General features: G+C 45.3%; 8 non-coding genes and 2 pseudogenes across 8 annotated transcripts; 6 read left to right on the top strand and 4 right to left on the bottom strand.

Moving 5' to 3' along the window:
- Positions 1-5,254: 5,254 nt before the first annotated feature.
- LOC138231808 (U4 spliceosomal RNA) lies at positions 5,255-5,396 on the bottom strand. Its single transcript, XR_011186809.1, has one exon. It is a non-coding gene; the product is annotated as a U4 spliceosomal RNA (small nuclear RNA).
- Positions 5,397-6,688: 1,292 nt separating this feature from the next.
- Positions 6,689-6,807, top strand: LOC138231807 (5S ribosomal RNA). Its single transcript, XR_011186808.1, has one exon. It is a non-coding gene; the product is annotated as a 5S ribosomal RNA (ribosomal RNA).
- A 636-nt stretch (positions 6,808-7,443) lies between these two features.
- Positions 7,444-7,624, bottom strand: LOC138231811 (U1 spliceosomal RNA; annotated as a pseudogene).
- Positions 7,625-11,395: 3,771 nt separating this feature from the next.
- LOC138231810 (U1 spliceosomal RNA) lies at positions 11,396-11,536 on the top strand (annotated as a pseudogene).
- A 1,166-nt stretch (positions 11,537-12,702) lies between these two features.
- Positions 12,703-12,775, bottom strand: trnar-acg (transfer RNA arginine (anticodon ACG)). The gene has a single exon. It is a non-coding gene; the product is annotated as a tRNA-Arg (tRNA).
- Positions 12,776-14,399: 1,624 nt separating this feature from the next.
- trnas-gcu (transfer RNA serine (anticodon GCU)) lies at positions 14,400-14,481 on the top strand. The gene has a single exon. It is a non-coding gene; the product is annotated as a tRNA-Ser (tRNA).
- A 714-nt stretch (positions 14,482-15,195) lies between these two features.
- Positions 15,196-15,269, bottom strand: trnai-aau (transfer RNA isoleucine (anticodon AAU)). The gene has a single exon. It is a non-coding gene; the product is annotated as a tRNA-Ile (tRNA).
- A 2,286-nt stretch (positions 15,270-17,555) lies between these two features.
- On the top strand, positions 17,556-17,628 carry trnav-aac (transfer RNA valine (anticodon AAC)). Its single transcript has one exon. It is a non-coding gene; the product is annotated as a tRNA-Val (tRNA).
- An 847-nt stretch (positions 17,629-18,475) lies between these two features.
- On the top strand, positions 18,476-18,547 carry trnae-uuc (transfer RNA glutamic acid (anticodon UUC)). The gene has a single exon. It is a non-coding gene; the product is annotated as a tRNA-Glu (tRNA).
- Positions 18,548-20,634: 2,087 nt separating this feature from the next.
- Positions 20,635-20,708, top strand: trnat-agu (transfer RNA threonine (anticodon AGU)). Its single transcript has one exon. It is a non-coding gene; the product is annotated as a tRNA-Thr (tRNA).
- Positions 20,709-25,816: the final 5,108 nt, after the last annotated feature.

Here is a 25,816-nt window from a genome sequence, read left to right on the forward strand (position 1 = left end):
GGGTCCCAATGCCCCAGTATAGTGACGGAGATGCTGTGTTGTAAAAGGGCGCTGTCTTTTGGATGAGATGTAAAACCGAGGTCACAGCGCTCTGTGGTCATTCAAAATGACCACCAAAACCTTTGACAAAAGCTCTTGGTAATTGATGGTCTTCAATAATGCTTCTCCTTTAGGTACATTTTAAATCAGCTGAAAAATGCTGTGAAATGGGGGGGCACTTCAGGCCAGTGTAGGATTTGGGTTACAAGAACCATGAAACTGCACGAGAAAGCCCGTACACTGATTACACGGCTTTCTATTCAAAGGAGGACAAAAGAAATTCCCTGAGTTTGATTTTTTGCAGCACAGAGAGGAGCACTGTCGTGAGGCTGGTTAGCTCAGTTGGTTAGAGCGTGGTGCTAATAATGCCAAGGTCGCGGGTTTGAGCCCTGTACGGGCCAGGTCTAGATCCAGGTCCCTGTTTGTGAAACAGGCAAATGACTGTCTCAGGGGCCCATTCCTCATTCTCAAGACACATGTATGCAGTATGTACACCGTGCATTGAGCAATAGGGACTGAATACACCACAGGTAAGGTTAGAAGTCATTCTGAGGTGCCACATGTGAGGGATACAGCTAGGCATCCGAAATGCAGGGTTTGAGACCCTTCAGGAGTACTGCATCCTTTGAGACAGACCCGTGCATGTTAAACAAATGATCATTTCTTTCGGCATTAGGGACTAAATATACTAAACATATGATGCTAAAATGTTATTTTCACATATATTAATGTAATAAATGATTGCTTATGCTTTAGAAACAAATCTAATTAAAATAAAAGCTTAAGTTTTGTATTTATCTTGTACCATAGAACATGATTTTCTTTGTATTTCAAGCCCACAAAGTGTCCAAATGACGCACTACATGATATAAGGAAGATTATCACATGCATATCGGTATTATCTTTCTTATGAAAATGCATTCCTTTCATTACCTTTTACTTTTTAAAATGAACTCAAATTGAGTATAATGTAATAATTTAAGTAGAATAGATTCTAATAATATAATGATCCAGTGTTTTGCACTACTTCACTGCTTCACTGCTCTATGCCATCTGGAAATAAATCCTCAGACTGCTTACTGCCCTGGGCATGTACCAATAAATTAAAGGAGCACATCTGTTTATCACTGCGTTGAAGCAGGAGACACACAGTCTCTGCAAACACATCCTAGATACAGTGTTCCAGCACCTTTGACCTCATCCAGAACATATCATTTCTTGAAAGGGATTGCTGTCCGAATGCACATCTGAATCCCAAACAGAATCTCTAGTAAAATACGATCATTTGTGAAACAGGCAAATGACTGTCTCAGGGGCCCATTCCTCATTGTCAGACACATGTATGGAATGCTTTCACCGTGCATTGAGCAATAGGGATTAAAAACACCGCAGGTAAGGTTAGATGTCATGTTCTATGCTCATTTCTTTCAGCATTAGGGACTAAATATACTAAACGTATGATGCTAAAATGTTATTTTTACATATATTAATGTAATAAATGATTGCTTATGCTTTATAAACAAATCTAATTAAAATAAAAGCTTAAGTTTTGTATTTATCTTGTACCATAGAACATGATTTGCTTTGTATTTCAAGCCCACAAAGTGTCCAAATGTTCTATGATCATTTCTTTCAGCATTAGGGACTAAATATACCAAACGTATGATGCTAAAATCCTGAAAAAAGGATGTGCTCCATCTCGTCAGTAGATTGGATTCCAAAACTGATTTGGGTCAATATACATTACCTTTGAAATTAAAGTACAGTCTACTGTAGGGAACCATCAACTTAGAAAGCATTGGCCTTCCCTGGGGGTCAGGTAGGTGCAAAAGATAAACCTTTATCCTATCTTTATCTTAAGATAAGTGGCCAAGCAGTATTTTTCCAAGTTTCACCAAGCACATCATGTTGCCATAGTAGACAAAGTTCTATAAAATGTTAAATAACTTTTAAAAAAAGTATCTTGGTCTTACAGTACTGTACAAGGTGAATTAAACTGTCCCTGGTAAGAAAAAGTAATTAGAAGCATCTCAGAAACTTTATCTCTAGAAACATTAGCTGTTTTATATCATGTAATTTAGTGTGATGTTGTCAGAATTCAAGGACATTATCACACACAGAAATTGGTTCAGTTAAATCTAAAAAACACAGCTAAACATGGGTTTAAATGTAACAGAAGTCTTACCTCTTGTCAAAAGATTTAATTCAAGAAGCGATGTAATAAATGATTGCTTATGCTTTATAAAGAAATCTAATTAAAATAAAAGCTTAAGTTTTGTATTTATCTTGTACCATAGAACATGATTTTCTTTGTATTTGAAGCCCACAAAGTGTCCAAATGATGCACTACATGATATAAGGAAGATTATCACATGCATATCGGTATTATCTTTCTTATGAAAATGCATTCCTTTCATTACCTTTTACTTTTTAAAATGAACTCAAATTGTGTATAATGTAATAATTTAAGTAGAATAGATTCAGGTAGGAAATATAGAGTCATGATGTTTATGGCTGACATCATTTCACATGGGTGAATTTTAAGCTAAGAAATAAAAACATTTACAATGAAGATACCATTGCTTAATTTTAAATGCCTTTAAAAAATAAATACCTCCTGAGAATAATTTGCCACTCCCAGATCCTTGGTAAGGTACTGTTTGAATCCAATCAGGAGAGGAGCATCCAGGGAGTGCTTTCTATAGAGTCCAGCTTGGGCCACTCTCTTCCGGCCTGCTGATACTTTTTAACTACTCAGGGCCTGTAAGGATATAAAACACCGGTTTAAACATTTTATACCTATAAGACAAATTAGAATTTTAGTAAAAAATAGATACATCTGAAAAATAAAAAGTCTTACTGCTGATAGAGTTCTTCAGAGCTCACATCTTCCCCTTCCTTATCCGCTTCTGTTTCAGTTTCTAGAGCAGCCTCTGGCATCTCTTCCTCCTGGACTGCGGCCTCTTGCTCAGGGCCGCTGGAATGCAGGTAGATTCTTTTCAACATGCTTTTACATAATATGTTGTAACAATGATTTCAAAAAGAAACTACAGAAGCCTTACAGATTAAAAATATCTCACCTTGCCAATGTGTCTTCAGGCTTCCCATGTACAAAAAGGCCCAAGGACTCTAGCAGTCTTACAACCACTATCCTGTTTGCCTCACCAGACACGATCTCTATTCTGTGGTAATCCACGATGACCCCGTTCTTCAGGTGATTCATCATGTCCTCCCTCGCCTGTTGAGAGGCCATCCTGATGTTTTCTGCCGTGGCGTGCTTCATACACACCCTCTTCAAGTGAGCAGGAAGCTGATCAAGAGTATTCAGGCACATCTTGCACACCAGGGGAATCCTCGCGGGTTTCCTTTGAAAATAAATAATACCATCTGTGTATAGAAACAAGCTAAGACTGATTTCTTAAATTATCCTTAATTTTCTCTCTCATAGTTTGAGCATAATGATTTTATTGCATTTATATAAGAATTGCTCATTGCTCCTAAATAAATAATGGTTTCATAAAAAAGTGAACACTTGGTCTCAGTCACAGACTTTCCAATAGAAGCCATTGTGGAGTTCAACAACTGCAGGTCCTAGAAGTGGGGAAGGAATTTTAAAAGAGAAATTGAATTACAATACAGAAGGAATGGCTGAGGGATCACTGAAATATATATATACAAATTCCAAAGACTGAGTCCATATAGAAACAACTACCTTTCATTTTCAGTATAAGAAAAAAAAAAACATTATCTTCCAAAGCATCATAAAATTGTCCCTTCTTCCAGACTCTACTTCTCTCTTGTAGTAGTATAGCAGACCTTTCCAGGTGAGCAGATCACAGAGTCCGAAATGAGCTTCCTCCATCAAGCAAAGTACCTGAACATGACTCTGTCTTCATAAAAGTGCCCCTGTAATAAAGAAATTAAATCCGAAATCAAGAGGGCAGTTGCCTACTGAAATACAAGAAGTCATCAATTTTAACCTAGCAACACATTAAAGGCTGCATCTATACAAGTACGATTCTAGAAATGCTCACCAGATTACGTTTTAAGAAGGAACTGCGCCTCAGGTTCCGCCGAGATCTTAACTCGGATGGCAGGATTCAGAGTCCGGAGTGCGGACTGATGGCGCACGGAGGGTCCATATACTGTGGATCCCTCAGTGATCTTCCGCGTATTCAAACCGTTAGCGTGTGACTCCCCTGTCCCCGTGACCTCTTTGCTCTGCTCTCTCCTCTGTGCAGCTGAGCCCGACTCACGGTAAAATGGAAAAAAATATGCCCTCGACGTGAGATTTATTCTGGAGCGAGCCAGTGTTGCGCATAGCTGCCTTCAAAGCAGTTAACCCAGGTTCAATTCCCGGCCAACGCAGTTGCGAATGTTTTCAAATGCTGTCATGAGCCTTGGATTGTGACTAGCAAAGCGAAGCCTTTTGAAAGAGCTAAAGCACTGCAAAACGGAATTGAAGGAGAATCTTACAGGGGATTCTGAGCAGTGTCTGCATACATGCAGTCAGATAAAGGTGCTGAAAGCTTGAGCTACTCTCAATGTCATGCTGCCCTTCCCCGGAGTAAATCTGTTACATTGAAAGAATGCTTCTGGCAGGTTCAAAAAGGGACCCTTTTTAATTGGAGAAATCAATGATTTCGAATGAATTCTGTATGCGTTAAAAGACAGCTATACACAGAAAACATGCAGGACACTGCTCATGATGTTTCCCGAGCCGAAACACAGTGCGTTTTTCCAAGCCATTTGACAAAGCCCACCCACTGAAAACTGCAGCAGATCGTGTAAAGACGTTCAACTTTGTAACTACTGCACGCACAGGAAGCAGAATAAATTCCTCTTTTCAAACTGTCAAAGGTTTGCTTTGCGAACGCTGCAAGACATCGCACAATCTCTTTTGAATGGGGACAAACGATTTCTTATGGGGCGCAGTAAGTACAGACGTTTAAAATGCTCCACTCATGCCGACGATGCAGCATGAAGAAGCGCAACCTAACGTTTGACAGACAAAAGCCAGACGCCGCTACGAGCAATATGAAATCATACTGACAGCACACGGCGTTTCGCGCTGACTCAAAAGTAATCTCGACAGACGCTGTTCTCTGCATAAAGCTGAAAGAGCTAAAGAGCGTTTCTGTTGACACGTAACAAGCTCGTTTCTTTCTACCATGATATCACCGTGACCAAATCTGTCTTTAAACACCTTGCTCAGTCTCTGACGAGACTGTCAAAAATTGCTTTCGCCGATTGTATTGCAAACCGGCGGAAGCGGGGTATTGGGAAAAGTTTTCAACTAGCAATAATCGCGCCTCGGCTAAACCTCACAGGCTACGATACTGCCACTGCGCAAAGCTGACGGTTGCCAGGCAACCGCGGGGATCCTATGGAAATCGTTATCGATCGTCTCATGGCATGTCGTTGCTATAACGCTTCATATTTGTCGTCTTCTTCTTCTTCTAGCTTGAGGTTTTGAAGAATTTCATGACAGACAAGGGCTCCGTTGGGAACAAAGGGCGTTGTGAGAAAACCGTTGCTTATTTTCAGCAGCAGAAATACAACCCTTTAAATACAAGATGACAGAACAATGACGAAGGGCATGCCGGGAGGAACTCATGCACTACAGAGGAAAGGGGGCGGGCACGTACAGTTCACATTCAAGCCACAAGAACTCTTCTCGGATGTTGCACAAACAAATCCTAACGTCCTGAAAGCATTGCAGCATGTTTGTGTCCCACTTCCCGTGGCTGCGGGACGACTGACACGAACGGACAAACACAATCTGTGGCGTTTAGCGTGACATAGTCTTGCAGGCATCGTGCTGTCTCACTGCAATATTATACCGCTGGAGGAAACAGTCCATCTGGCCATGAAACTCATTTGAACGTCTAGCTACAACAACTAACAATATCATGATTTATTCAGGATGTGTGGAATCAGCACGTCCCGGAGACAGCTTCCGAAATCGTGAGCATTCTCTGGTGGTAGGGGCGTTCAAGATGGCGCTCAGGTGGGAGGTAAAGTTTAGTGGTTGGGGAGTTTTTTTGAGTATTTCATGACCTGAATGTTAATTTTTGCTTTTTTGACTACAGAAAAATAAGGACTTAACACTAGTTGTTTAAACTTCAGTTATAATTGAAAGAAAAAAAAAACGATTTTTTTTTAGGTTTAAAAAGTCCGATATGAGTAACACTGGGAAAAGAAAAGAGAGTGCTGGGTCTTCGAAGGAGAACTCTAAGATACCTCAATCGTATATGTATAGCACTACAAAAAAATCGATGGCAACTAAAGGGAAAAGTGAAGCAGCTGCAGGGGCAGCAAGAGGGCGGAGGCGCCGTGCGCCCGGCCGACGTGTTGGACCGGTGCGCTTTACGTGCTGAAATAAACACGCGACAGCCCCGAAATGTTTCCAGAGTGCTGTGCACTGAAGACTTGCCTGGTGCTCCTCCGTGCAGATTGTTTGTCCTCCTCCAGTGCAGGACGAGCCAACACAAGGGAGCGCATTCGCCAACATCCAGGCACGCAATGCGATTTGGAAAGCAGCTCCTTTCCAAAGAGTTGCACACGAACGATCCTTCAGTCCCGCTCGGGGGGCACGGAACCCCCGCCACACACAGCTTCAAGTAGCGAGTCAGGCGCCAGGGGTTTCGCTTACGGCCACACCACCCTGAACATGCCCGATCTCGTCTGATCTCGGAAGCTAAGCAGCGTCGGGCCTGGTTAGTACTTGGATGGGAGACTGCCTGGGAATACCAGGTGCTGTAAGCTTTTGCTCTCCCGGCCAGCAGGGGTCGCCGTTGGTGCCGTAGGCTTTGGGAGGAAAACCTGCAGGATGGAAAGGTGATCTATAGCCTCATCTCTAGAGATGTTTTGTTGCTGTGGCATGTGTGTGACCCATATTCAAAAAAAAAAACCCGTCTGTAAAACGAATATCGAAGCTGCCTCTAAATCTGCAAATGAAGATGAGTCGATAAACCACTCGTTTTTCGTATAACTAGACATATATTCATTTGTTACCAATTTCATTCATTGAGCATGGATACAATAGAGGTACAGCCATTCACTGTTTGACATGTCTGCACTGGTACAGAACCCAGCAATCAGAAAACGGGTGAAACTGTCTTTAGACTCAGCATACAGTACCGAGGCCCCCCATGACCAAATAAAGGCTAACCTCGATAATCAGCCTAAAGAACGCAGACTACAGCAAAACGACTGACTTTGAAAAGGGAATGAACGTCCGGAAGGAGTAGTGGAACTAGCTTGAGATGCTTCTCCGGACCCCTAACTAAAAGCCAGCGAGAACCAGCAGCGGCGTCCACTCCTGTCGAACCGGGATCCTTCCGCAGCCACGCAGCTCGTGGTGTCCTAACCCTCCCGTATCTGATTTTGGACCAAGCACATCAGGGGAGAGCGCGAACCCAGTCCCCCACTACCAGAAATTATGCAGTCGAGATTCCCACATTTGGGGAATTCACAGGGGTCAGCACAGCCGGAGTGCAAAAATGACTCTGTTTTCTCCCCGAGCGAGGAGGAAGGAGAGCATGGCGATGGGGACAGCTGGAACCCCTCCACCCCTCCCTCTACCCCCTTCCTTGAAATGGACTCCGTGAACGCTTTTACTGCTGCCACCCTGATGAAGGCTCATTCAGAGGATGGCTGGCAGGAAATTGGTAAGAAGAAAAAGAAAAAGAAGAAGGTAACAGGTGAGACCGAAGAGAAATGTGTTTTGTAAAGACTGGTTCCACTTTCTTATGTAATATGGCTCTAAACATAATTTCTCTTAACACCAGAGGTATCAATGACAGAGTGAAATGCCAGTCTGTCTTTGATTACCTCCAGCAGAGAGAGGGAGATGTGTTGATGTTGCAGGAGTGTGCTTTAGCCTATCAAGAGAGGTATAAAAGCTTTGAAGATAGGTGGGATAAAGGGCCTTCTGTTTGGTCAGGGGACAATAACAACAGAGCCTCTGGCGTGGCCATTCTTTTCAAAGGATGGGCTTTCAAATTGAAAAGTATTCAGAGGGTCATAGATGGCAGGTTGCTGTGTGTGGATGTGGAATGGGGGACCGTTAACCTGCGGCTAATCAATGTGTATTGTCCTACTGATGTGGGAGGAAGGGTGGAGCTACTCAAGGCACTCTCTCCCCTATTGTTAAGTAGCACAGACGTGATAGTGGGAGGGGATTTTAATTGTATCTTAGAGCACACAGACAGGCAGTCTAGCTCTCCGATAAAATTGGATTCCAGCTCACTGGCCCTGCAAAACTTAGTTCAAGACTTTAAACTCTCAGACACATATAGATGTATATATCCCACAACAGCAGGATATACATGGTCAGGGAGGAATAGCAGCTCCAGAATTGACTATTGCTTTGTCTCAGAGAGAGTGAAAGTTGTTGGGGTCACTCTTCAGCCTGTCTTCTTCTCAGATCATCAGGCTTTAGGGTGTAGAGTGGAACTCCAGGGCGGGACTGTCTTTGGCCCAGGCCTCTGGAAACTCAACACAAAGCTGCTAGAGAACGAGGGGGTTGTATCCCGCTACAAGGAGAAACTATCACAGTGGCTGTCCTTGCAGTGTCTGTACGGGTCAGTAGGAGAGTGGTGGGAGGAGGTGAAGGTGAGGACAAAGGCCTTTTTCATGGCTGAGGGAAGGAAGGCTGCTGCCAGACGGAGAGGAGTGCTAGCCAGGAAACAGAGGCAGCTGCAGCGTCTCTACACGATGCTGCACAGTGGCTTCGATGTGCTCGAGGATATCACCCTTTTAAAAAAGGACATCCGGAGCATAGCCGAAGAAAGTAGTCGAGGAGTGCTGTTAAGAAGCAGAGTGCAGTTCTTGGAAGAAAATGAGAAGTGTACTCGCTTCTTTTTCAGGAAAGTGGTAGGCTCCAAGTCTGTCATGGAAAGTGTAGTTGATGAGGAGGGACGAGAGAGAACAGAGCCGAGTGCTATCCTCTCCTGCACCGAGGCCTTCTACTCAAGACTGTACAGCTCTACAGAGGTAAAGGATGAAGAAATTCATTTTTTTACCTCAAAGCTAGAAAACGTTTTGAGTGAAGAAGATAGGGAAGTACTTGAGAGGGATTTGACAGTAGAAGAGCTGAGACAGGCTATGGAGAGCTTACAGAAGGGGAAAACTCCGGGTGCTGACGGGCTCCCTAAAGAATTTTATTGCACCTTTTGGGATCTGCTTCAGGATCCGCTACTGCTCCTATTCGAGGAAAGCTATAAGACAGAATTGCTGCCTGACTCCTTAAGAGAAGGCACTATCTCTCTCTTGTTTAAGAAAGGAGCAAAGAATGACATAAAGAACTGGAGACCCCTCAGCCTCTTAGGCGTGGACACTAAGATCCTGCGCCTACAAAATGTAGTGGCCTCACTGGTAGGGAAAGAACAGACTTGTGGGATAGCAGGACGCCTGATGAGCGACAACCTGGCCTTGTTGAGGGATGTTTGTCTGTACTCAGAGGATCGCTCCCTCCCTCTGTGCATTTTAGGTGTAGACCTAGAAAAGGCCTTTGACCGCCTAAACCGGCAGTACTTCACATCGGTACTTGAGCACATGAATTTTGGCCCCATCATGAGAAAGTGGATTAACCTGCTGTACACAGGTAGCAACAGCAGAGTAATGGTTAATGGCAATAGATCACGCCCCTTTGAAGTCTGTTCAGAGGTGAGGCAGGCCTGCCCATTATCCCCCTTGTTATTCGTTTTGGCTATGGAGCCCTTAGCCTGTGCCTTGCGCCAGGATCAGGCCATTAATCGGATACCAGTGCCTGGAAGTGGGGGAGGAGAGGTAAAGACATCTCTATACATGGATGACGTCACCCTGCTCCTCTCTGACAATGCCTCAATTAGCAGAGCTCTGCAGTGCTGTGATCGTTTCTCTTTGGCTTCATCCGCAAAAATTAACAAATCTAAGAGTGAGATTTTTTATCAGAACTGGAGGGAGCCAAAAGAAGGACATGATCTCAGGCTGCAAGAGAAGAGAATTAAGGTCCTGGGGGTGTATTTTGGAGAAGAGATGGGAACAGTAAATTGGCAGAACAAATTGCCAATCTTAAACAAAAAACTGATGCAATGGAAGGACCGAGACCTCACCATGACAGGGAAGGTGCTGGTCATCAAAGCCGAGCTCTTGCCTGTCTTGAATTTTCTGGCTTCTACCTTCCCAATCCCACACCGTGTTGCAGCGGTGCTGAGGAGATTGATGTTTCAATTTCTATGGGGTGGGAAGCAGGAAAGACTCAGAAGGGAAATAATGTACAGGCCGCTACCCTCAGGGGGGAAGTCTGTCCCAGATATTTCTACGAAGCTGCTGTGCATTTTCCTGGCCTCTGTGCTGAGAGGCTTTGCAACAGCACCTGCAGCGCGTACCTGGACTTATTTTTCCAGGCTCTGGGTAGGTAGGGAGGAGTTCAGAGTGTGGGGTGTCAGACCCAAGCTGGACGTCCCACTCTCTGACACATGCCCTGCAATTTATGGGACAGTTAAAAGTTTTCTAAGATCTCACCCAATTGGCCATATTCCCCTCCGAGATGTCAGCGTCCAAAAACTGGAAGATTTCGTTGCACCCCAGAACAATAGGCAGACCCCTGTGGGCATTTTAACATCAGCCCAAACAAGGAAGGTGTGGAGACACACATCCTCTAAATTTCTGTGCAACATTAACAGAGATTTAGCCTGGAGTGTCTTCCACCAGTGCTTACCGGTACGAACTTTCTTGTACCGTAGGGGCCTCACCCCCAGCCCTCGCTACGTTAGGGTGGGCTGCGGCGAGGAGGAGACTGTGACCCATCTCCTGTGGTCCTGTTTTTTTGCTAAGGCCTTCTGGGCACAGTTTGAAGATTGGTTGCAGGCTCTCTTGCCCCAATTTACCCTGACCGCTGCTTTCGTCATATACGGCATCTCTCCTGTCAAACTTCCTCCCGACGTGTTTGACAGGATCTGGGCCGTGGTGAACAGTGGGAAAGACGCCCTGTGGAGAGTGAGGAACATGGGGCTGTTCAAAGGCATCGAGGTCCCAGTCAAGGCAGCAGGTAGCCTGGCCCTGTTCATCACCCGAGAGAACTATTACCTCAGAGATCTGTGGAGAGAAGGGAGGGAGGAAGCAGAAAATCTGTGGGAAATAGAGAGCATAGGTCAATATCTCAAGAAACTGTGAAAAACATTATCATGTTTAAGTAAAGAATGTGATTTGCACCAGAAAAAAAGAAAATTGTTGCTATGTAACTGTTACCGTGTCAAAATGTAATGAGATGTGATCATATATACTGTTTTAAGTATGTATATTAATGTAAAGCTTTCTGATTTGTGATGTCCTGTATTTTTTTGTGAAAAGAAAATAAAGTTCTTAAAAATCGAAATCGAATCGGTTCACCCAGGGCGAGGCTCGGCCGTTGCACTCCGGCTGTGCTGACCCCTGCGAATTCCCCAAATGTGGGAATCTCGACTGCATAATTTCTGGTAGTGGGGGACTGCGTTCGTGCTCTCCCCTGATGTGCATGGTCCAAAATCAGATACGGGAGGGTTAGGACACCACGAACTGCGTGGCTGCGGAAGGATCCCGGTTCGAAAGGAGTCGACGCCGCTGCTGGTTCTCGGTGGCTTTTAGTTAGGGGTCCGGAGAAGCATCTCAAGCTAGTTCCACTACTCCTTCCGGACGTTCATTCCCTTTTCAAAGTCAGTCGTTTTGCTGTAGTCTGCGTTCTTTAGGCTGATTATCGAGGTTAGCCTTTATTTGGTCATGGGTGGCCTCGGTACTGTATGCTGAGTCTAAAGACAGTTTCACCCCTTTTTTTAATTGCTAGGTTCTGTAGGTTCTGTACCAGACATGTCAAACAGTGAATTGCTGTACCTCTATTGTACCCGTGCTCAATGAATGAAATCAGTAACAAATGAATATATGTCTAGTTATACGAAAAACAAGTGGTATATCGACTCATCTTCATTTGCAGATTTAGAGGCAGCTTCGATATTTTTTTTTTAATATGGGTCACACATGCCACAGCAACAAAACATCTCTAGAGATGAGGCTATAGATCACCTTTCCATCCTGCAGGTTTTCCTCCCAAAGCCTACGGCACCAACGTATGCTATTGCAGACACCAACGTTGCCTAGATAGAAAACCGAAATAGCCGTGGGTTTGCTTGCTGGTCTGAAGGATCTCTCTTCGAATCTCTATCATTTGTCAATGGAAGTAAAAGGCACTGCAATCTCATACATTCAGAATCAAACCCGCAGCTGTTGTTCGACTTTATTTCTTGACTAATTACATCTGAGTGTCGCATGAGCAGTTACATAAACTTGTCTGGTATATTTGAACACAAATGCCGTTCTTCAATTAAAACTAACAGTACATTGTCAGGGACATTCAGTTCTATACAAACAAGAGACAGACAAGAGAATATTTCTACCGTTCATGTGGACTACGTGTTGACTTACTGATCGGAATAATTGAAAAGTTCAGGCTCATAGCCGATGCAGTGCGTGCTAATTAGAACAGCAACGCTGAGGTCTCAGCACCGTACTGAGGCCAGGTGTTTTTCTAAAGCTGTCAGGTGCAGTTCATTTACATGAAGGAAATCTCTTACTGGGTACGATTACAATGCAGTAAGTAGCACAGACTAATTAGGGAGTAGCCCGATGCGTTTAAAAACGACCCGAGCCAGGCAGGAGTCGAACCTGCAATCTCCTGATCCGTAGTCAGACGCGTTATCCATTGCGCCACTGGCCCCGGTGTGACACTGCAGGACTGTAACCCAGTGAGATCAGCACTGCAACTAGTAAAATATTATCCCCGGTCCATTCTTTTCCAAAAGTGAGAAACACCTGTTTTCTACATTTTGTCTGTTTTAAAACCATATCTCTTTAAACCAAACCAAGAGTCTGTCTTTTGCACTGATATTCTGATTCATTTCGATTTCAAAGAAAAAAAAAACATTATCTTCCAAAGCATCATAAAATTGTCCCTTCTTCCAGACTCTACTTCTCTCTTGTAGTAGTACAGCAGACCTTTCCAGGTGAGCAGGTCACAGAGTCCGAAATGAGCTTCCTCCATCAAGCAAAGTACCTGAACATGACTCTGTCTTCATAAAAGTGCCCCTGTAATAAAGAAATTAAATCCGAAATCAAGAGGGCAGTTGCCTACTGAAGTTCAAGAAGTCATCAATTTTAACCTAGCAACACATTAAAGGCTGCATCTATACAAGTACGATTCTAGAAATGCTCACCAGATTACGTTTTAAGAAGGAACTGCGCCTCAGGTTCCGCCGAGATCTTAACTCGGATGGCAGGATTCAGAGTCCGGAGTGCGGACTGATGGCGCACGGAGGGTCCACATACTGTGGATCCCTCAGTGATCTTCCGCGTGTTCAAACAGCCAGCGTGTGACTCCCCTGTCCCCGTGACCTCATTGCTCTGCTCTCGCCTCTGTGCAGCCGAGCCCGACTCATGGTAAAGTGGAAAAAAATATGCCCTCAACGTGAGATTGACTCTGGAGTGAGGATAGACGTTACCTTTTTATCGTTGAACAGGATGTATGTGATGTGGCGACTAGGTTCAATTTTGTATCCTCTTTAAAAGATTAAGGACTGGGGTGAGCGTGATTTACCACCCTTTCAGCTAAGAACCCGACGTGCGCACCGTTTAAGCTGCATAGACTCGGTCGTTTAACTCTTCTCCATTAGAAGGGTTAAGGTTAAAGAAAAAAACATTGCTGACTTCTTTTTTTTTTTGCCAGCCACGAGTGCTGATTAGCAAGGTTTGTATTTCATGTTTTGCAAGTTGCATCCATTATAAGAAAAACAAGTTGTTCAAGACAGGAAATGAATGCTTGCATTTAATTAAGTCTAGCCGTAGGCGGTTGTCCATAATGACCAGTTCTGTTCGAGAAGACAGAACAAAAAAGGCACCGCTGGGATTCGGAGCCAGGGTCTCCTGTGTACTAGACAGGCACCTTAAGCAACTAAGCCACGGCGCCCCAGGAGAGCTGTCCTTTGACAGCCACTTGGACACACCACTCAGACACATCTGCATTCGGTGTGTGCTCCGCCTGCTCGCTGAGCAAGTTGCCACCTTTACATATAATAGCAACATCAACACCAAGAGAAAGGGTGACAAATGGCTTTTATCTGGAACTTTTCATGTCCAAGGAGCTCAATGTGCTTTCTGTGTACAACAGGGCCACTGAACTCCACACTGGCCACTGAACCACAGCAGTGGCTTGCTGGCTTGACATCTCCCAAGGAAAATGTTGAAATCGCATGTGGAACAGGAAAATGACCCTCGAGTACGGGGGAAAAAAAAGAAAAAGATCATCTGGAGCGCGCCAACCCATGTCCGGACAGCGCAGATCCCTCGACGAGGTGGCCGAGTGGTTAAGGCGATGGACTGCTAATCCATTGTGCTCTGCACGCATGGGTTCGAATCCCATTCTCGTCGCGCTCCATGTCTGACACGTGTGCCCGTTCGGCGTTGGCCCTCCTGTCGTTTGCTCCGGTTCTAGAGCCGTGCATTTTCTAGCGGTGGCTGAACATGGTATAGTAGGCTAACGTCGGTATCGAGCAGTAACAGTAACGGTATTTACGTGTCGCTGCTGCCAAGTGGCTCTGGGTTGAGACCGCGTTTTCACTTACTTGCAACGCAAACGGAGAAAGCGATTTTTGACAGTCTCTCGAGAGACCGCGCTAGGTGTTTAGGGATAGACTTTGTCAGTTCCCCCTGGGATGGTGGCCTCTCAAATAGTTTGTGATTCCTTATACAGTAGAAGCCTGCTTCGTGGCTTAAATCCAAGCTAAGGAAACGAGTTAGAGGTCTGATGCAGAACTGCGAATTCAATGAAGGGGAACACTACAGTACATTGCACTGTATGTGTGAGGAAAGCTGCCCCCTTCAGTCCCTTGTCGACCGAACAGAGGACTGTAAAGGATACCGCCAAGAAACTTAAGGATTTACCATATTAAACATTGGAAATCCAACCACTTGCATTTGTGACACTTGATTTTGGCTCCACCTAAGACACTCTTAAATCTTCAAACACTTTTCTCTTCTCACGCAACACTCTTGTCTGTCGGCACTATGTGGCAGCGTTGCATGACAACCCCTCTCACCACGGAAAGGAACCTAACAGCTTTGGTAAGAGAGGAGAAAAGGACCTGGCCCGTACGGGGCTCGAACCCGCGACCTTGGCGTTATTAGCACCACACTCTAACCAACTGAGCTAACCAGCCTCACGACAGTGCTCCTCTCTGTGCTGCAAAAAATCAAACTCAGGGAATTTCTTTTGTCCTCCTTTGAATAGAAAGCCGTGTAATTCAGTGTACGGGCTTTCTCGTGCAGTTTCATGGTTCTTGTAACCCAAATCCTACACTGGCCTGAAGTGCCCCCCCATTTCACAGCATTTTTCAGCTGATTTAAAATGTACCTAAAGGAGAAGCATTATTGAAGACCATCAATTACCAAGAGCTTTTGTCAAAGGTTTTGGTGGTCATTTTGAATGACCACAGAACGCTGTGACCTCGGTTTTACATCTCATCCAAAAGACAGCGCCCTTTTACAACACAGCAACTCCGTCACTATACTGGGGCATTGGGACCCGCACAGACCTCAGGGTGAGCGCCCCCCCGCCGGCACCATTAACACCGCTTCCAGCTGGAAGCTTTGTTTTTCCCTGTAGCTCACCCTTATTCGGGTACTGACCTGGCTCACACCTGCTTAGCTTCAGTGGGTTTTCAGTTGCGAGTTGCAAGGGGATGCAAGTGATGGAGCCGCTCGCTGCAAAAGCCACTGCATTGGCCGGGAATCGAACCCGAGCCTCCCGCATGGCAGGCGAGAATGCTACCACTGAACCACCAATGCTCAGTGCCTGGGCCTTCAAAAAAGACGCTTTTTTGGTGCTCTGTGCAAAGTGCATCGACATCTGCTTCCAGCTGCAAAATGCCATTCGCGGATGCTGAAGAACTTATTTCCAAGGCAGCGGGTACAAGCGATTGGGCGTTTTAAAACCACCAGGAACAGCAAAGAGGCGCACTTCTTTGCTTGCGCCGAAACACACCGACTGGAGGCAGATAACGTAGTCGGCAGGATTCGAACCTGCGCGGGGAGACCCCAATGGATTTCTAGGCCATCGCCTTAACCACTCGGCCACGACTACAGCAAGCCCCACAGCCGCTGCGTTCTTGCTACAATCTTACCTGGATCGCGAGACGCCGGCGGAAGCCTATTTCAAAGTCGTTTTCCGTTTCAAAAAAACATTTCCAAAATACAAGCCTTGCAGACAGACACGCCTCAGAGGACTTAAGGGTGGCTTCATGTCGGAATGATAAAGTCTCCCCGTCCGGACATGAAAATGCCACTTTGTTACAGACAAAAAAAGAATCAACAACAGAGAAATGCCCACAAGCATTTGAAAAGCCGCACCACGTCGCACTTGAAATAGCTCTTACATTAGTGGAAAACACAAACGACCAACTCGGAATGACTTGCTTTGGACGCTTTTCAAAGCGTTCTTTGTGCACGACGACTGCGCCGCCTAGCAGATACAAATGGGTTGTACAACTTTGAAGTAGCAAATGGAAGAGGGCTAAGCCTCCTCTCTTTTAGCCCAGGTTCGATCTGTCTCCCAGAATCACCAGGGCGCACGCACACACACACACCTGTGCCGTTGAAGTGCTCTGCTTCATTTCTAAGGGCAACTCAACATTCACTCCTACCCCGAGTGCAGAAAAGACAGCGTCTGCAGCAGCAGCAGCTCAGGTCTCTGCACAGGAGCTAAGCTGCCCCCATCTCCTCTGCTCTGCTCTGCGGCTCCTGCGGAGCGGAGTCCTGCCTGGAGCCGTGTTTGCAGGCGGCAGCTCCCCGCACCCTGTCTGTGCGTCGTGTCCAAGAGCTCCTGGGACGAAGAGAGAGCCCTCCCACTCGGGGGCTTTTCCACGGTCTGTGTGAGGAGGGGCGGGTGTGTCCAGCAGCTTATCGAGCGGAAGCCTGGGGCGGCGGAGAGCTGTGATCGTGCAGACCTTGAGGTGTCACCTCTTTGTCTGCTTTCCCGCCCCCCCTCCGCCCAAGCTCTGCTCCAAAGTAGCCCGGCAACCCCTCACACCTGCACGTGTCACAACCTAAGGTGTGGTCATGAGACACCCATGGGGTGTTGTTCTGTTCTTGCTAATTGTTTCCTGCCCGTCGCAGGCAGGAGTCCATGCGAGGAAGATGCGCTGGACAGAGCTCAGAGGGCGCAGCTGGGTGGCTTTCCTTCTGAGTGACGTTCCTGCAACACTCTCCCGCTCCTCTTGGTGCGCTCATGCCGCAACACAGGAAGGCTGGAGCAGGTGGCTGTGCGCTCTGTCCACCGCCGAAATAGCTCAGTTGGGAGAGCGTTAGACTGAAGATCTAAAGATCCAGGGTTTCGGTATTTTGTTTCATCGCGCCCTTTGTTCCTCTCTCCAGCGCCCCCTGCCTAAAGTGACGCTTCCCTTTCTCAGCCGGAAACGCAAGCGAGACACCAGCAACTGACCCTGCAGGTTTCCGTAGTGTAGCGGCTATCACGTTCGCCTAACACGCGAAAGGTCCCCGGTTCGAGACCGGGCGGAAACAGCCTCGTTCTGCATGCTCCTGTACTTCACAGAGGTATTGAGCGACCGGTCATTTGTTCCCAATGTATTTCCGGTGCCTTCATGCAGTCTTGTACCAAACGCACGTTCCGTCTGTACACGGAGCCGATCATTTGCAATTGGGTTGTGCCGACAGACCAGGACGAGCCTTGTCGGCTCAAAAGCAGCGCAGGACCTGCAAGAACAGCAGAAAGATTAGCATCCAGCGGGGGCTTCTTAGTGAGCCCAAGATCTCATCAAGAATCGGCTCCACCAACAGGGCTGGGCGCATTGTTCCATTCTCCGACCACTCTCGGTGTAAACAAGTCCCTCCTGGTCTCTGCTTGAATTGCACTTTCCTACGTTTGCTTTGGTGTAACTGGCTTCCCCTGCATGGGCGAATGTGAAGAAGATCCTTAGTAAGTAATTGAAGAAACCCGAGAAGAGGTCAGAGTGGCCTCTGTCGTTCATCAACGATCCAGTCAGGCAGTACTCCTCTGTAAAGCGCCGTTCGTTCACATCGATTGGCTTTTTTTTGCCTTCATTCGTGCAAGTAGTAAAAGCAGACGCCCCTATTCTGCCGTGACCCGGATTCGAACTGGGGTTGTTGCGGCCACAACGCAAAGTACTGACCACTATACGATCACGGCGAGTTACCGATACACACGTGGCAGGGCGGAAAAGGCTGTGCTCTCTTCGTGTGACATAATTCGGAAAAGTCCTAACGTTGCATTTCAACTGAGCCCCAGTATACATCGACCCTTCGACACTCTGAGTGACAACTCTCTTGCGTGTTTTCTAATATTTCTGTGGTTTGCTTGCATGATGCCCGGAACAGCAGGGTTGCGTGCTCCCATATGGTCTAGCGGTTAGGATTCCTGGCTTTCACCCAGGCGGCCCGGGTTCGACTCCCGGTATGAGAACGTGTTAATTTTGCCTCCTGCTTTCCAAAAGATCAGCACCGTGTACGAAGGAGCCGCATTAAAACTACTCGAACGTGCAAAACGTGCGAGAAGAGGGGGCGCTTGTTTCTAGCCGAAACTTCTCGCGTGTGAGACGAGCTGACCATCGCTGCAGGAGGTGGGAGGGTTACTCTGGTAGACAGGGCTGACCTTTGGCAATAGGATTTATACTCTCCAAGATGATATTTGCACTTTCTGGAGAGGCGATTTTCTCCACTTCAGTAGCCCGATTTCGTCGATTGCGTGGAGAGGGCTGTAGAATGTGGCGCCGCCTTTCCTGCTCCGTCCATGACAGGCGTGCTGGACTCTGGAGAGAGAGCACGGTCCATCAGCGCACACCAATAAAGGCACTGGAAGCCGCTGAATCGCATTGGCGAAGCTCAGCACTGGGCCGCTGGGCACATCTGACCACTGTTTCCGTAGTGTAGTGGTTATCACGTTCGCCTCACACGCGAAAGGTCCCCGGGTGGAAACGGACTTCAGACTTCTTTTGTCGCCACGCACAAAAGGGGATTGGGGATTCGCCTAGCGCTGTTATCGAACAGACCCACTCACCTCTTAGTGTGGCGGGATCTGCACAGTGCATGTCGCAGCGCATCCTGCTTTCACTTCAATGCGCGTCCTGATGTACCCCTGTCTCCCGCGTGACAGGTGGGGACAGGTGACAGGTCCTATACTAATGAGGAAGACATCGCTCTCTCCGACCCCCCGGCATCGTGTCCCGACCCACCGTGCTGGAAGCCGACGCGTGCTGTGATTCCTTTACGGAGCAGAAATGACAACCGAGGAGCCGAGAGATCATTTCAGCATTTCGCGTCTGAACGGAAAACACAAACAACCAACTCAGAATGACTTGCCTTTGACGCTTTTCAAAGCGTTCTTTGTGCACGACGACTGCGCCGCCTAGCAGATACAAATGGGTTGTACAACTTTGAACTAGTAAATGGAAGAGGGCTAAGCCTCCTCTCTTTTAGCCCAGGTTCGATCTGTCTCCCAGAATCACCAGGGCGCACACACACACACCCGTGCCGTTGAAGTGCTCTGCTTCATTTCTAAGGGCAACTCAACATTCACTCCTACCCCGAGTGCAGAAAAGACAGCGACAGCAACAGCAGCTCAGGTCTCTGCACAGGAGCTAAGCTGCCCCCATCTCCTCTGCTCTGCGGCTCCTGCAGAGCGGAGTCCTGCCTGGAGCTGTGTTTGCAGGCGGCGGCTCCCCACGCTCTGTCTGTGCGTCGTGAAATTAATTAATAACGTTAATAAATTTATAAAGTTAATTTATAAAGTTAATAAAGTTATAAATTAGAAATTAATAACGATATAATTATATTCATGTACCGCAACACAAGAATAGTACACGCTGTACATTGTCTGTCGATAATGTTTCTGTAGTGCTTTAGTGGGTTAGGTTCCTGACTTCCATGTCACACGGTCTATGATTGAATCCCATGGAACTATGACTTTATTTTTTAACAAACATTTCTTTGAAAAAATGAAACGTTTCCCTTGGTCAGAGATTAAATAAAACCTCACTTTTTTAGGTTTTACTGTGCAGAGTGAGGTTTTACCTCACTTTTTTTGAGCAGAAGGTTTACTGTGACCTGAGAAGGGCCGGCATCCAATCACGGTGGTAAATACACACAAGCTCTCACTCATCTGAGCTACACGGCTACCAAGATGATCTCGGGTGCGCCGAGCTGGTACGGAACATATTGAACTGATCGACGGCGAATTGTCTCTCAGACAGGCTTTTCACCTCTAAGCTCCCTGACTGACAGTGATCAGCTAGGTAGTGAAACAGTCAGCTGCTTCTAAGCCTTAAACAGCTGCATCTCGGTGCTTCCACGGAGAGATGATTTGAAAGCCGAACATCACCCATTGGGAACACCTTACTATCACTAGTTTAAGAGACTCTTAAGGTCTTGCAGAGGTGCCTGTCTAATAGCATGCGCTTTGCAAGCTATAGGTGTTTAGGCTGAGGCAGAATGCCTAACAAAATGTTTTTCTAAAGGTGTGTCCAAGTGGCTGCAAAAGGACAACACTCCCGGGGCACTGTGGCTTAGTTGGTTAAAGCGCCTGTCTAGTAAACAGGAGATCCTGGGTTCGAATCCCAGCGGTGCCTTCTTTGTTCTGTCTTCTTGAACAGTACTGGTCATTATGGACAACCGCCTACGGCTAGACTTAATTAAATGCAAGTATTCATTTCCTGTCTTTAACGCGACTTGTTTTTCTTAAAATGGATGCAACTTGCAAAACATGAAATACAAACCTTGCTAATCAGCGCTAGCGGCTGGCAAAAAAAAAAGAAGTCAGCAATGTTTTTTTCTTTAACCTTAACCCTACTAATGGAGAAGAGTTAAACGACCGAGTCTATGCAGCTTAAACGGTGCGCACGTCGGGTTCTTAGCTGGTAAATCAAGCTCACCCCAGTCCTTAATCTTTTAAAGAGGATACAAAATTGAACCTAGTCGCCACATCACATACATCCTGTTCAATGATAAAAAGGTAACATCTATCCTCGCTCCAGACTAAATCTCACGTTGAGGGCATATTTTTTTTCACTTTACCGTGAGTCGGGCTCGGCTGCACAGAGGAGAGAGCAGAGCAATGAGGTCACGGGGACAGGGGAGTCACACGCTGGTGGTTTGAATACGCGGAAGATCACTGAGGGATCCACAGTATATGGACCCTCCGTGCGCCATCAGTCCGCACTCCGGACTCTGAATCCTGCCATCCGAGTTAAGATCTCGGCGGAACCTGAGGCACAGTTCCTTCTTAAAACGTAATCTGGTGAGCATTTCTAGAATCGTACTTGTATAGATGCAGCCTTTAATGTGTTGCTAGGTTAAAATTGATGACTTCTTGTATTTCAGTAGGCAACTGCCCTCTTGATTTCGGATTTAATTTCTTTATTACAGGGGCGCTTTTATGATGACAGAGTCATGTTCAGGTACTTTGCTTGATTGAGGAAGCTCATTTCGGACTCTGTGATCTGCTCACCTGGAAAGGTCTGCTGTACTACTACAAGAGAGAAGTAGAGTCTGGAAGAAGGGACAATTTTATGATGCTTTGGAAGGTAATGTTTTTTTTTTCTTTGAAATCGAAATGAATCAGAATAGCAGTGCAAAAGACAAACTCTTTGGTTTGGTTTAAAGAGATATGGTTTTAAAACAGACAACATGTAGAAAACAGGTGTTTCTCACTTTTGGAAAAGAATGGACCGGGGGTAATATTTTACTAGTTGCAGGGCTGAGCTCACTGGGTTACAGTCCTGCAGTGTTACACCAGGTCCAGTGGCGCAATGGATAAGGCGTCTGATTACGAATCAGGAGATTGTAGGTTTGACTCTTACCTGGCTCGGGTCATTTTTAAACACATCGGGCTGCTCCCTAAGTAGTCTGTGCTACTTACTGCATTGTAATCGTACCCAGTAAGAGATTTCCTTCATGTAAATGAACTGCACCTGACAGCTTTAGAAAAACACCTGGGCTCAGTACGGTGCTGAGAGCTCAGCGTTGCTGTTCTAATTAGCACGCACTGCATCGGCTATGAGCCCGAACCTTTCAATTATTCCGATCAGTAAGTCAACACGTAGTCCACATGAACGGTAGAAATATTCTCTTGTCTGTCTCTTGTTTGTATAGAACTGAATGTCCCTGACAATGTACTGTTAGTTTTAATTGAAGAACGGCATTTGTGTTCAAATATACCAGACAAGTTTATGTAACTGCTCATGCGACACTCAGTTGTAATTAGTCAAGAAATAAAGTCGAACAACAGCTGCGGGTTTGATTCTGAACGTATCAGATTGCAGCGCCTTTTACTTCCATTGACAAATGATAGAGATTCGAAGAGAGATCCTTCAGACCAGCAAGCAAACCCACGGCTATTTCGGTTTTCTATCTAGGCAACGTTGGTGTTTGCAATAGCATACATGAAAGCGTGATGCAATTTCTGTGGCTACATTTGTTGCACGTCATGCACAGTAAGAGTGTTTCTAACACCAAATAAAAAGTCAACAATTAGCGATCACGCCTTCTCCTCAGTTAACCCACTGAAACCCTTGCTGTTAACAGTTCTTTACTGCGTGCTTTACCAGCACCTACATATCGTGTCGGTTCTTTCAGCTTTATTCATTAGGTTTTCAAAGGCATAAGCAGAGCACCAGAGGTGCGAAGGCAAAGTGTGTGGTTATCTGAAGAATTGATGTCCATGGCAGCAGGTCCAAGCGATTTCGCGTTGTTATAGTACCAGGAAAGGAGAAGCGGCACTTCGCCTCTGCCGCGCAGGCACAAGGCGACATGCGGCAGACGCCGGAGTCGGCAGGTTTCGAACCTGCGCGGGGAGTCCCCAACGCATTTCGATCCCATCGCCTTAAACACTCGAGCACGACAAATGCGAGCTCGCCGCCGCCGCATTCCTCCTATAATCAAACACGGACTGCGAGGTGGCTGCGGATACCTTTTTAAAGTTGCTCTCCGTTAAAAAAAAATACCTTTCACAAGATACGTGCCGGCAGACAGACACACCTCAGAGGGTTTAAGGCTGGCTTCACGTTCAAATGATAAAGTCCCCCCGTCCGGATGTCAAAATGCAACTTTGGCAGACAGAACAAACATCAACAAACCACAAATGTGGACAAGGATTTTACAAGCTGCACCACACTGCACTTTCAAAAGCATTTACGTTCGTGTTAGACGCAGGACTTGCCTTTGATTTGCGCGCTTACGAACGTCATGGAAAACGAAACAAAACTAAAGCCCTCAGCTCCTGCACGTGATTATAATGCCGTTACGTGTCGAAGCAGTAATTTACGTCATCCTACCACTGCAACACGGGGAATAGAGAGAAATGAGCACACGCTACGAATCGTCTCAATCACTCCCTAGAGTCGTAAGGCGCATTGAAGGGTGCACCCCCATCATTAATCGTTGCGCCTCTGTGAAAGGAAAGCTCTTGGGCAGTCTTTGAAACAGCTCGGATGAAACACTTGATTGCTTCCATGTGCATCTGGAGCCCACCCAGTGGGCAAAAGACGTATAATATACGTCTATTAAACGCATACCTTATACGTCTAAATGTGGTCTACAATTCGTCTAGAATGAAATTCTAATATACGTCTAAAGTTATACGTCAATTATACGTCTATGTTTAGACGTTCATTATACATAAATGGTTGGAGTTCTATTATACGGATAAATTTAGAGGACTATTATACATATATGGTTGGAGTTCCGGATAACTTTAGAGGTCTATTATACGGATAACTTTAGAGGACTATTATACGTATATGGTTAGAGGTCTATTATACGTATAACTTTAGAGGTCTATTATACGTATATGGTTAGAGGTCTATTATACGTATAACTTCAGAGGTCTATTATACGTATATGGGTAGAGGTCTATTATACATCAAAGATAGATTTTATAGGTGTAGAAACAAGTAAACCAAGCCAATGATTAGATTTAGAAATGTATTCTGAAAATACACATTCACACCTGAAACATATGTATTTCAAATTATACATTGTATACAATCAATTAACAATCAACATATGGGCAATAATCATAAAAAAACACAACTAGTCTTAAACTTCAGCTACAAATTCTGGTAACATGGCAATATACAGTATAGTAATGACAAACACAAAACTAATTACATTAACACACTAACTCAAAACCACATTTTGATTCAAATATACATTTTAAAATGTACAACTTCTATATTTCCAAGAAAAAAAAATATTACAATGGAAGTTAAGATGATTTTTTTCCACTATTTGCAAACCCTGTCTAATTGTCCTAACAGTTAGAACCAAAAACCTATTATTTTCAGTGTCCAGATCTCCTGGCCCCCTGTCTTTCATATGGATTCTTCAAGTAACACATTGCATGCTCCTTTATTTCTTTTTCTGTTGATGTAGGGTGGGACTTCAGCACCGCAGCTAGGAGAAAATGATATAATATTACTTCCCAAATAAATGATGATTAATATCTTCTTTAGTATAATCTAAAAAGTGAACGGTTTACTAAGCTCAAAACTGAAATAAATGTATGAAATTTGGCTTGCATCATAGCAGTTGAGCAATAAAGTCTGTCCTAATTAAAGAGTACCCAAAGTTTGAAAGTACAACATAGAATAAGAATAGAGAAACGGCAAAACGATTTTGTGTCATCTTCCCCATTCACACTATTTTATGTGCCATTTTTTGCTTATTCACGTACTATTTTAATCAAAATAATATTAAGAAAGATCTGTATGTATTCAGATAGTATTATTATTGTTCATACTTACTCGTCAAAAGAGGATTGCTGAGATATTTGCGGATATACTTCTACGTTTGAAAAATGTGTCCAAAATTGTGACCAACGAATACTAGCAATGCATTGTGGTATATAACCGGAAAATATGCTGGGTTCGATATTTTCTCAACGTATGCGTTTATTAATGTTGTCGATATTATGGTTGAAATATAACATTGATAATACATCGCGGCTATGTGCCCCCTGCTATGAGCTGATGTGCAATTTTAACGCATGTAGTTAGTAAGGATCGGTCACTGTTGTATGGTATTATATATAATGACATTATGGAATAGGATGGGGACAGGCCTGGCATCACGGGGGGAGGGGGGAATGTTGCCCCTTCAGTTTTGGGCAAAAAGATTTACCTAACTTAATTTGCGCCCTAAAAAAATAGTTGTACTTTGTCAATGGTCAGACAACACTAAATGACAGGAACAGTCACTCAGTCTGTTTGATGGGCAGGAGGGCTATCCGTCCAGGAACTGCACATATCAGTGTCGTTATTGAGTGTCAACATTACGATCCTGTTTGCTCAGGTGGACCGATTCCTTGCAGTAGTTTATCATTATACTTAAAATCGTTATATAACTAGGACTAGTTATAGCAGTCTGTGCTTTCTGTTGGTTTTACAACATTTTTTCTTAACGATTCAGAACGTCCATGTAGCTGCAAAAATGAACGCTTATGGTACTTTTCGCTCCAGGCAATACTCTCCAGTGAGAGTGACGAAAAATGTGAAACTGAACTTCATCGCAAATACCAGATTGCTAGTCGATATCTTCTATCATAAAGCACTAATTAATGGCATAGCTGCGAGATTTCATTTGGGTAGCTGCACCGTACAGCTCCGTTTCAACCGAAATATCACCCCCGCTCAGAATTTCAGACGCCCCCCTACAGATTTTTCCCCGGGCACCGCGCACT

This window comes from Lepisosteus oculatus, unplaced genomic scaffold (assembly GCF_040954835.1).
Source record: "Lepisosteus oculatus isolate fLepOcu1 unplaced genomic scaffold, fLepOcu1.hap2 HAP2_SCAFFOLD_617, whole genome shotgun sequence".
In the NCBI taxonomy this organism is placed as follows: Eukaryota; Metazoa; Chordata; class Actinopteri; order Semionotiformes; family Lepisosteidae; genus Lepisosteus; species Lepisosteus oculatus.